The sequence below is a fragment of the Triticum dicoccoides genome, chromosome 4A, assembly GCF_002162155.2.
Source record: "Triticum dicoccoides isolate Atlit2015 ecotype Zavitan chromosome 4A, WEW_v2.0, whole genome shotgun sequence".
Taxonomy (NCBI): Eukaryota; Viridiplantae; Streptophyta; class Magnoliopsida; order Poales; family Poaceae; genus Triticum; species Triticum dicoccoides.
In genome coordinates this window covers 275315354-275327053 of record NC_041386.1, presented here as the reverse complement: position 1 = coordinate 275327053, position 11700 = coordinate 275315354, and the positions used below count along the sequence as shown (strand labels likewise).

General features: G+C 47.5%; 1 pseudogene; it reads left to right on the top strand.

Moving 5' to 3' along the window:
- LOC119283498 overlaps nt 1-4844 on the top strand; it is a 22284-nt pseudogene extending 17440 nt beyond the window's left edge.
- Nucleotides 4845-11700: the final 6856 nt, after the last annotated feature.

The following is an 11700-nucleotide window of genomic DNA, read 5'->3' as shown; positions in this document are numbered from 1 at the left end:
TACTTCGCATTTTGCTAGGTGAACCTCGGTTGGGGGGGGGGGCATGCTTTAATAGCTTAGGATTCCCAATTCGTGCCAGCACGAGGGGGTGGGGGCAAGCAATACCATGCGCTTTGCGAGAGAGGTGCCACATCAAAATTGCATTTGGTATTTGAAAATCAAACCACCCTTTTGATACATAAATTTGGTCCACATGCAAGTGTGTTCGTGTTGTGACCCTCTCCCGCGTCATTTTTCGCCAAATTTATGAACATTAGACAAGTCGGATGATGCAACAGACACGGTTCACTCAAACTAACCGTGTGCCACGCTGGTGCCCCTGTCACGCACACATCCGCACAGTACATTGGGCTCCACGAGGCTCCCCCTCTCAAAAATATCTGCCCGCCTCGAGGGTTTTTCTGTTTCATAACACACGGTTGTTATCTCCGGACCATGTGCGATGTTTCTTGTTCCCAATTCCGCCTGCATCCCTAGAAAATATCTACCCGCCTTGAGGGTTTTCTGTTTCATAACACACGATTGTTATCTCTGGAATGTGTATGATGTTTCTTGTTCCCAATCCCGCCTGCATCGCTAGAAAATATCTGCCCGCCTCGAGGGTTTTTCGGTTTCATAACACGCAGTTGTTATCTCCAGACTGTGTGCGATGAACTATCATCAAAATTTTCAACAGCCCGGCATTTCACTCCCGCATAGTAAAATTTTCAGTACGTGCGTCATTTCCTCAAACACCCCATGCCTCCCCCCTCCACACACAACACACACACACACACCAAAACCTCCTCGGGCATGCGCACACATACACACCCCCTCCCTCGATCAAAACCCTGGCAAGGTCCCCGCCGCTGCAAGACCTCCATTGTCAACATTTGTCGGTTTGCCTGTGTAGCTTACCTACCGATCTTCATACCCAGGCCACCCTGAGTTTCTTAGATGACGCCTACCAAACGCCCCTTTCCCATAGATCCCCATCCCCATCGCCAGAGCGTCGCAGCCTAAGCCCGGCTACGCTTCCCGTGGAGCTCGAGGAGCGACTGGCCCAAAAGAGGTGTATAGCGGTCTCTTCGCCTGACATCAACGCGGAAGCTAATGACCATTACTTGTGGTGGGCACTCAAGCAGCGGGGAAGACTATGCGGGCATGTCTCGGTTGCCGGCTAAGACATCGAGGTCATCAACAGCGACGCCCTGAGGCGGGCTATGTCACAGGTTAAGTGGCCCACCCCAAACCCCTCGGGTTCAACCGCCGTCGATCTCATCCATGGCCCCGCCGCTGATCCCCTCTGGATCGCAGTCATCAATTTGCCAATCTACATCTCCATCGATCCCCTTTTGTCATTTCTGATGGACACATTCTGCGATGCTGGTTTGGGATCCACAGCTTCCAAGTCAGACCTCATCGACAGCGACCACAAGGAGGGCACCCTCTCCGGCTCTTCCAAGGGCAAAGAGCCCATCCGCTCTTCCAAGGGGAAAGCACCCGTTTGCGACATCAGGGAGGGCACCCTACATCCGTGCTCTTCCAAGGGGAAGGAGCCCATCTGCGACAACATGGAGCGCATCCAGGGTCCATGCTCTTCCCACGAGAACTAGCCCATCTGTGACAAGTGAGGAAACCCATGATTTGTTCTGTTGTGCCTCTTCACAGGGGGAAACCCATGATTTCTTTTGTTGACTCCCTTTTGTAGTGTAGTGAGAATATGTCCAGTTTTAATTGCTATATCTGGTTGTTTGCAGTATGCCTTGTTTATTTTAGTTGTTCACAATATGATGCTCTATATGTGCAATTATTTACTGTGCAGTACATTTCATCAATCTAGTTTTAAACATACGGATAGGAATGCATATATTTTCTTGCTATTAAGCCTGTTATAGCTAGCATATGCATCTTTTAAAGTTTTTTGATTGTTCAATTATTTGTAGTCAGCATATGTCCAATTTCAAATGCTATCTTTGGTTGTTCGTAGTATGCCTTGTTTATTCCAGTTATTCACAACGTGATGTTCTATATGTGCAAGTATTCACAACGTTATTCCAGTTATTCACAACGTGAGGTTAGTTTCATCCCATGGCTTATATCTCCTCACTGTTCAGGATATCGGTAGCTGGTACCATATAGGCCGGCGGCTGATAAGGGACTAATCGGTGAATCGGACTTTTAACTAAATATATTTGCAACCCATTTCTCGTTAGGTTAACTAGGGCCATATGTAATATATCCGAGGCTACATAGCAACATGCAATGTACTTAATGTCTAAATATGCAATCCTAGGCTACATAGCAACAAGGAAGAGTGTAACATTAATGTTCTAATGATGTCTAGATATACGTAGAAGAGCAGTAGCAGCAACAACAACAACACAACCCTGTTTGGATACTCAACTCAGCTAGAGATTAGAGTTAGTTTCTAGCTCATTACTGACCCTGAACTAACTCCATCCAAAGAGTTATTTGGATGGTAGGGTTAGATTGGCAATAAATTCACTAGGAGAACTAGCTCAAATTAGCACCTCTTGGGTTGGATAGTTTTTTTTGGGTGGGTTATAGATGCAACTAGCTCAAACTAGCCCTCATGTTTAGATATACTTTAGGGCTATTTGAGCTCGAACTATCTCAAACTAACTGTAACCCCTGGATATAGCAGCAGTTAATGAGCCGATAATTTGTAAGAATGCACTAAACTCCTTCCGACCCATAATATAAGATGTTAATTCATCTAATATGTGAGTATATTGGATGTTATAAGATACTCGCTCCCTTCCTAAATATTTATCGTTTTAGAGATTTCAAATGGACTACCACATACGGATGTATATAGACATATTATAAAAGAGTGTTGTACTACATCATTGTGCAATTGTTGTTTAGGTTCTAATATTAACTTGGTGCTTTTAGGTACATATGTCATTGGTAAAGATCCATGCTTCGACCCTTTCTGCGTATGGGGCAATGAGATATCGATGAACCAGCATCAAGTGAGGAAGCCGATGAAGATTGTTAGTAAAATAGGTCCAAAGATGGCAATTAAACTATTTGTTTACACTTCATCCAAGATAACAGCGAACTGCAGGATGGTAAGTAAGAAGTCTGCAGCCTTCTTTTTACTGCCCATAATGAGTTGTGTTAGATGACAATGTCTGAATCTTTTTCCTTTGCCGTGGTTGCGAAAGCAGTTTACTCAAGATTACCTCTCAAACTACATGATTGGTGGGCATGCAAATGTTAAAGTATTTCTACCAGAACACGATGAGTATCTAGACGTTTTCATGAAGACCGTGAAGGATGGGCAGTCGGCCATCACAAGGGGTTGGACTAGGGTCGTGCGTGCCTTCTGCATGGATGAGGGCACAATATGGGCATTTCGCTTCACCTTGTTCAGCAACCAGAATATATTTCGCCTCTTTCTTTACCGTCTTTAATAGTACAAGTATACAACTGTGGTTCATCATTCTTTATTTGGTTCTTATGTAACTCTTGAACATATGTACCTATGAATCGAATAATGCATTAGTTGTTTGAACCTGATTGATATGAATAAAGCTGTAGCACACATTCAAATTCAAATTCAAATCTGGTACAATTTGAAATAGCAGCAATTGAATTATAGTGAAATTACTCTCTCCAGGTTGTTACGGCACACACGGTTGGTAAAACACAAATGTCTGCGATATACACCATAATCCGAGACAGTTCACAGAGAGGAAACGTGTGCAAGCAGGCACACATTTGCCGTTTCCAAAGCGTGTGCGATGTTAGACAATATCACAAATGTTGTGGGCAAACTAAACATTTGTGTTACTTGCCTTATCGTACACGATTCGCAACCATGAACTATTTCAGATGAATTATGCATCATAAACGTTACACCACATAATAGCGTGTGTGATAGTTATCGTGTACGATGATGTTACGACGGTCCGATGTTTCGTAATCCTGTCCGACACTCGTACGACGATTAGCTAATCTTCTTAATAGTGAACCGTTTTTTATGGGCCACGCATCATACACGTTATATAATAGTGAGCCATTTGTGATGGGCCATGCATCGTAAACGTAGCACCACAGAATACCGACTGTGATGGCAATGCGAGCAGAAACGAGTAGGAGTACTATAGGGTCCCTATCCCCGATGGTTTCTGGGTCGTGTGGGAAGGACCCCCCTATCGCCCACACTCGGCGACATTTCGAAATGCTGTCGTGGAAAGGGGTTAAAAACCGCTTGTTTAGCACAGACGTGCACGAGTGAATAATCATTCTTGTGATTAATCCTTGTGTTTTGTGCTGCGGAGCATCCCTCAGGTGGTCGTAATTGCTCATGATGTTAACCCAATTGAGCTGGTTGTGTTGTTCCCAGCCCTATGAAGGAAGTTGGGGGGTCCCATACTGCATTGTTAAGGGAAAATCACACCTTGGATTGGTATATTCATACATGTTCTTCTACCCTTCTAAAATATGTTACCCTAACTAGGAATAACTTCTCACCCTCTCTTGATTGTTCACCAACAAGATTGCCTCTGTTCTCTGACTTACCACTGAAGAAGGAGGACAAGCTTGAATTCAGCAAGATCTTGGAGGCTATCAAGGTATGTTGCTCATATAACCCTTGCTATCATTGAGTTGCAGTCCACTTGTTGTTACCCTCCTAACATCTCCAATGCCCACTATTCTGCAGGCTAACTTCAATGACAAGTTTGACGAGTTCAGGAAGAGGCGGGCGATGGCATTTTATGAAGCTCTCCATTTTAGTTGCCTAACTGACTTTCGCTTTCTATGTTTATGCTTATTTGCAGCCAGATAGTGATTTTGGGATGAAAGATTATTGCAAGCTTAGAATCTTTTAAAGGTCCTTATTGACATGACTCATATGATAAACTTCCAAAATATTCATTTAATGTTGCTATTTTTTTTCATATCCATATGATTTTTTATAGAACCAAGAGAAGAGTAAAATGGACACAACTTCTGGTACATCTGAGGTATAGAATCGGCAATCTTCGCTGAATGTTGTAACATCTTTACATCTGGATTCAGTTTTAAATCATAAATAAAAGCCATTCATGTTTCTGATAGTTATATGATGTGGCATGTACATACTTTACAGTTACCTTGCAAGTGCCATGATGTCGCATAGATATTTCTGTATCTATATGAATGTCGGACCCTACGTGATTGATCTTATATTCTTCCTATATATGTGATAACTAGCTCTCCTTTAGTGTTGTAGTACTTTTATACTAAACTGGACTGGGAATGGTTTGATTGTGCTCTGTAGGACAATGTGATTTCTTTTCATAGAATATTGTCATCTATATCTTGTTGAATGTATAGAACTATTGGTCAGTTAATTCTCTCACGCATCAATTTACAAATTCATTTTCTTTCACATGGGGCTTGGCTGGTTTACATTTAATGCACGCATCATATATGTTGTTTAGTTCAGACTTATGCATGTGCATGCATTGTCGTTGATTTAACAAAGACATAGCATGATTATGTACATAAAAATAGTATGAGTATGCATGTGTCTGCGTTTTGGGAATGGGGTACCCAGACTTGGTTGCCTGCGGCCCGAGGCGTGGCTCATCCAGCGGCCTAGTATGACCCATCTTCATCAGCAAACACTCAAGACCCTAGCGAGGGTCAAGCCTCGTGAGGCGGACGGCACAAGACCTCCTCAGGGGCAGCCTCACTAGGTTGCCTCATGAGGAGCGGAGAGATCAAGGCGAGGGGCACCTCGTGAGGTTTCCGTGATATGAGCCATGACGACCAAGGCCAGGCGGGCGCCAGCGGGCGCAGAGTACTCGTTTTCCTCTTTGGTGCTAAAGGGGCAAGCGCAGGCGATGAGTCTCGAGGCATCATGCAAAGGTTTCCATATCGGTGCAATGAGATCAAGACCGACAGGACGACAGGATGGAGGCCACCGCGGAGCCCACGACGGTGTCACCACCAGAGTCTTTGGCAGGCGAAGACCACCTTTTGTCAGGATAAGTTCTACTAGTTGTCCCCCTTTAAATTGGCCGTTGTGGGATCCCTTCCCGCCTAATATTTGGGAAGAGGACCAGGGCCTCTATAAATAGGACTAGCCACCATTGTAGGGAGGCATCCCATCTGGGACTGGATCCATTCTACCAAGGCCACCATACAAGCTCACCGAGCTCAAGAACACCTCTCCTCAGGAGGTTGTTCATCCCTTGTACTTGTTCATCCTCAGCCTACAAGGCAATCCACCACACCACAATAGTGTAGGGTATTACACCACAACGGTGGCGCAAACCAGTATAAACTCTTTTGTCCCTTGTTCCACGGGTTCAGCGAGCTCAAGGGTTTTCCGGAACCCATAAGGGTTTGCCGGAACCTGTAACCTGACATTTGGCGCGCCAGGTAGGGGTGCACCGAAGTTCCACTCCTCCGGTGGCTCCGCCTCTCCGTCCGGTCCCCATGGCCAGCGCTGCTCCCCCGACGGGATCGGCGGGCGACCACAGTGGTGCCAGGGGGCTCAGGGCCTTCACCCCCGCCTTGCGGCGGGTGCAGTGGCCGCACAAGTTCAAGCCAGAGATGCCGCCTCGGTACGACGGTGTGGCGTATCTGTCGGCCTTCCTGCTGGCATATGAGGAGGCCATCCTGGAAGCTCGAGGTGGCGACAAGGTCGTGGACAGCGCTACTCCCCCTCCATGATCCTCTATGGCTTCTTGGGAGGAGCTGCGCGGCCTTTTCGTCCCACGCTTCGCGGCGCCGGCGCATGTCGCCGTCATGGACCTCCTCGGCGGCTCGCAAGCGCCACCCTTGGACCGACACGCCAAGCAGTTCTTCTGATAGATCGGCGCTGCCTCTGTGCAGCGGGGAGCCCCTCCAGGATGGGCGGTGCCCAAGGCCGACCTCTCCTTTGACTCAAGGGATCACCCCGCTACCACTCCCGGCCCGGGTGCGCTCCCAATGCTCTTCACGCCCACCATCTACAACGTCGCCATGACCAAGACTCTCATCGACGATGGAGAAGGCCTCAACATGCTCTTTGTGGAAGCTTTCGGCTTGCTTCTCATGTCGTACGGCCGGCTCCGCCCCACCAAGCCTTTCGCCGGAGTCGGCACCGGGTCCACCAGCCCCTTGGGGCAAATATGCCTCCCGGTAACCTTTGGTACCCGGGACAACTGCCGCACCGAGCTCATCGACTTTGACATCACCGCATCGGCCTCCCATACAATGTCATCCTTGGGTACCCTGCTTTGGCTCAGTTCATGGCAGCGACCCATCCAGCCTACAAGCTCATGAAGATGCCAGACAGTAGTGTCCTCACCGTGGCCGAAGACACCAAGGAAGCTCTAGCGGCCCTCAAGCTTACCTTCAGGGCCGCAGCGGCAGTGCGCCCGGCAGGCAAAGCCACTCCAGGGGCTAAGGAGGCCGTGGTGGCGAAGAAGAGGCAGTTGTTCACCCAGGATCAGGCCAAAACAAAGCAGGCAAGGTGGACCCTCAGGAGAACACCTTCGCCATAGGCGCCAACCTCGACCCGGATCAAGAGGAGGCATTGGTGAAGTTCTTGCGTGTGAACAAGGAGGTATTCGCCTGGGAACCCAAGCAGCTGGTAGGGGTCCCAAGGGGGGTAATCGAGCATAACTTAAGGGTGTGCTCCAATGTGGCCCTGTGAAGCAGAAGGCGCGCCGACAGTCCATGAAGAAGTAGTCCTTCATCGTCCAGGAAACTCGCAAGCTGGAGGCGGCAGGTGTCATTCGCGAGGTCTGATACCCGGAGTGGCTGGCGAACCCCGTCGTCGTGCCAAAGAAAGGCGGGAAGGAACGCATGTGTGTCGACTTCACCAACCTCAACAAGGCCTGTCCCCAAGACCCGTTCCCGCTTCCATGCATCGACAAGATCGTCGACTCCACCGCCGAGTCCGACCTGCTATGTTTCCTGCATGCGTTCTCGGGCTAGAACCAGATCAAGATGGTAGTGGAGGATGTGGAGAAGACCGCCTTCCTGACCCCGTGCGGGGTGTACTGCTACACATGCATGCCATTCGGACTGCGCAAATCTGGGGCGACCTTCCAGCGGCTGATGCACATCGCCCTGGGTTAGCAGCTCGGGAGAAATGCTGAAACCTACATCAACGACATCATGGTAAAATCTCGGGAGGCGAGAACTCTGATTCAGAACCTGAAGGAGACATGAGCCCACTGCAAGCTGGTGGATTTGCGGCTCATCCCGGAGAAGTGTGTGTTCGGTGTCCCCTCCGGCAAGCTACTGGGTTTCCTCGTGTCTCACAGGGGGATCGAGGCTAACCCCAAGAAGGTCAAGGCAATAGAATACATGAGCCCACTGCAAACTCTCAAGGAAATGCAGAAGCTTGCAGGCTGCGTGACCTCGCTGGGGCACTTCATCTCCATGCTGGGGGAGCGCGCCCTGCCGTTCTTCAAGCTAGTGAAGAAGAAGAACCCGTTCGAATGGACCCCAGAGGCAGATCTGGCGTTTCATGACCTCAAGAGATACCTAACCAGCAACCGGTGAAGGTGGCACCTCGCCCCCTCGAGCCTCTGGTGCTCTATCTGGCCGCTACGCCTCACTCAGCTAGTGTGGCATTGGTTGTACTTCGGGAGAAGCGCCGGGCCAAGTACCCGCAGCGAAATTCCACGCCCTCAGCTGGAATGGTGCAGTCATAAGACGGTGTCGCTAAGGCCAAGACAATGCCCACAGACGATCACGCCCCACAAGAGGGTGTTCAAGGGCCGGCAGAGGCCCCAAAGGGTAACCAAGCTCCGGAGGTGTCGCAACCTCCAGCAGCTGCGGACTCCATCGACGCTCCGGCTTTCATCAAGCACCCGGTTGTAGGATCGAAAATATGTCTAGAGGGGGGTGATTAGACTACTTGACCAAATAAAAATCTATCCTTTTCCCAATTTTAAGTCTTGGCAGATTTTAACAACTTAGCACAAGTCAAGTAATTAACCTACACATGTAATTTTAAGAGTATAGTAGCGGAATGTAAAACAAATGCAAGTGAAGGTAAAGGGAAGTGTTTGAGGGAGCAAATGCAATGTAGACACGGAGATTTTTGGCATGGTTCCAATAGGTGGTGCTATCGTACATCCATGTTGATGGTGACTTCAAACCACGAAGGGTAACGGTTGCGCGAGTCCACGGAGGGCTCCACCCACGAAGGGTCCACGAAGAAGCAACCTTGTCTATCCCGCCATGGCCATCGCCCACGAAGGACTTGCCTCACTAGGGTAGATCTTCATGAACTAGGAGATCTCCTTGCCTGTACAAACTCCTTGGTTCATCTCCACAATCTTGACGGAGGCTCCCAAGTGACACCTAGCCAATCTAGGAGACAGTACTCTGCAAAAGGTAATAGATGGTGTGTTGATGATGAACTCCTTGCTCTTGTGCTTCAAATGATAGTCTCCCCAACACTCAGCTCTCTCTCTCATAGGATTGGATTTGGTGGAAAGAGAGTTTGAGTGGAAAGCAACTTGGGGAAGGGTAGAGATCAAGATTTATGTGGTTGGAATGGAATATCTTGACCTCAACACAAGTGTAGGTGGTTCTCTCTCAGAAAATGTATGTTGGAAGTGTAGGCATGTTCTGATGGCTCTCTCCATGAATGAAGAGTGGGTGGAGGGGTATATATAGCCTCCACACTAAATCTATCCATTACACACAAATCACTGAACTCGGTGGGACCAAATCATGAAACTCGGTCAGACCAATTTAGTTCAAAATGTGAACGTTAGGATTTTTGGTGGGACCGACATGTCAACTCGGTGGGACCGATTCCATTTGGGTTAGGGCATAACGTAATCTCAGTGAGACCGATTCACAAACTCGGTGGGACTGATTTTGGTAATAGGCAAACAGAGAGTTGGTCAGGCAAACTCGGTAGGACCGATTCGCTCATCTCGGTTAGACCGAAACCTTACGAAGGGGAAACAAAGAGTTTGCATTGCAATCTCGGTGGGACCAATCTCTCATCTCGGTTGGACCAAAACATTACGAAGGGAAACAGAGAGGTTCCAATCCCACCTCGGTGAGACCGAGATCCCTATCGGTGAGACTGAAATGACTAGGGTTTGTGGCAGTGGCTATGTCAAGTAAACTCGGTGGCGCCGGGTAGGAAATTTTGGTGGGGCCGAGTTTGACTTTTGGTTTGGGACATATGTGGATATGAGAAAGTAGTTGAGGGTTTTGGAGCATATCACTAAGCATTTTTTAGCAAGTAACTCATTAAGCAACACCTCATCCCCTTTTAATAGTATTGGCTTTTACTATGGACTCAATGTGATCTTGGATCACTAAAAGTAAAATGTAGAGTCTTGAGCATGAGCCAACATGTGTTCTTAGTATTTTGAGGGCTCCACTTTCTAATCCATGCCTTGCCAAATATTGAGCCTTCCTGAAATATTTATCTTGAAATAGCATAAGCTCAATGAGCTATATGTTGTTAGGAATTACCAAAACCACCCAGGGATAGTTGCACTTTCAGTCTCCCCCCTTTTGGTAATTGATGCGAACATATAGATCAAAGCTTCGACAGAAGATAATAAGATTGAAAAACATTGTCACTTTGAGTTGTATGTGATAAGCAAGAGCTTCCCCTAAATTTGTGCATGATTTAAAATTTCCTTTTGAATGCAAATGCACAATCGATTAGGATCATGGGTTACTTTTCCATGTCACATACATCTTGGTGGAGCGCTCAAAATGATAGAAATTAAAAGCATCCACTCATCACCAAGAAAGTGAATGATCATATATGGATATAAAAGATAGTAACATCTAAATAAGCATTAAGGTAGCAAATGATCAATCACATGATCACACAAGTATCTCACACAAGGACATAAAGTATCTCACACAATAAAAAGTTCAACTAATGGCAAAGACGCAAAACACTCTCTCGAAGCCTATGATCTATACATAGTTCTCCCCCTTTGGCAACAAGTTACCAAAAAGTTCAAATATGCGTGGTGCTTTGCGTCTCTCAGGCTTGGTCTTCGGGAGGTGGTGTGTAGAGAACTCTAAGGATGAAGGCATCTGTTGATGTAGTTGGAGCTGGTGGAGTGGCTGCTGGAGGTGGCACTGGAGCTGTAGCTGCTGGTGCTGATGCTGTAGCTCTAGAATCTGTCACTCGCATGGCAGCAGACCTCTAACTCCTTGGCACTCGCTGACATGCATATATGGTTGCCTTGCCTCCCTTCTCTTCTGCTTCCTCCTAAAGCTGCTCATTTGTTGTTTGAATCTCAGTTACCTTCAGATCAAGATCATAAAATTTGTTCTCTATGATCCTCTCCAAGCTCTCCTGGTTTTGAGTCAGGGTGGCCAAACCCTTCTCAATCCTTAGTGTAGACTGGATCGGGTATGCAAGTTGATCTTGCTTGCTCTTCAGGAAAACTTGAGATGCCTCTTCAACACTTGGCATCTTGGCAGCTTTCTCAGCCTTTGCTTTGGCCCTCTTCTCCTCTGCTTGAACTGATGATGGTTCCTCCTCATTCATCACAACAGTATTATCTTCAAAATCAGGATACAGGGGTAGATGCTCCTTATCCAACAGATATGTTCCTGTGCCCATGTTGGAGTTGATGACCTCCTGAATGTGTGGAGCATACCCACAACTTCTCTTCTAGTCAGCAGCAGTCCTCTTGATTGTCTCTACAATCAGACTCATGACCTTGAACTTCTAAGGGACATCCAAAAGTTGTAGCAAGT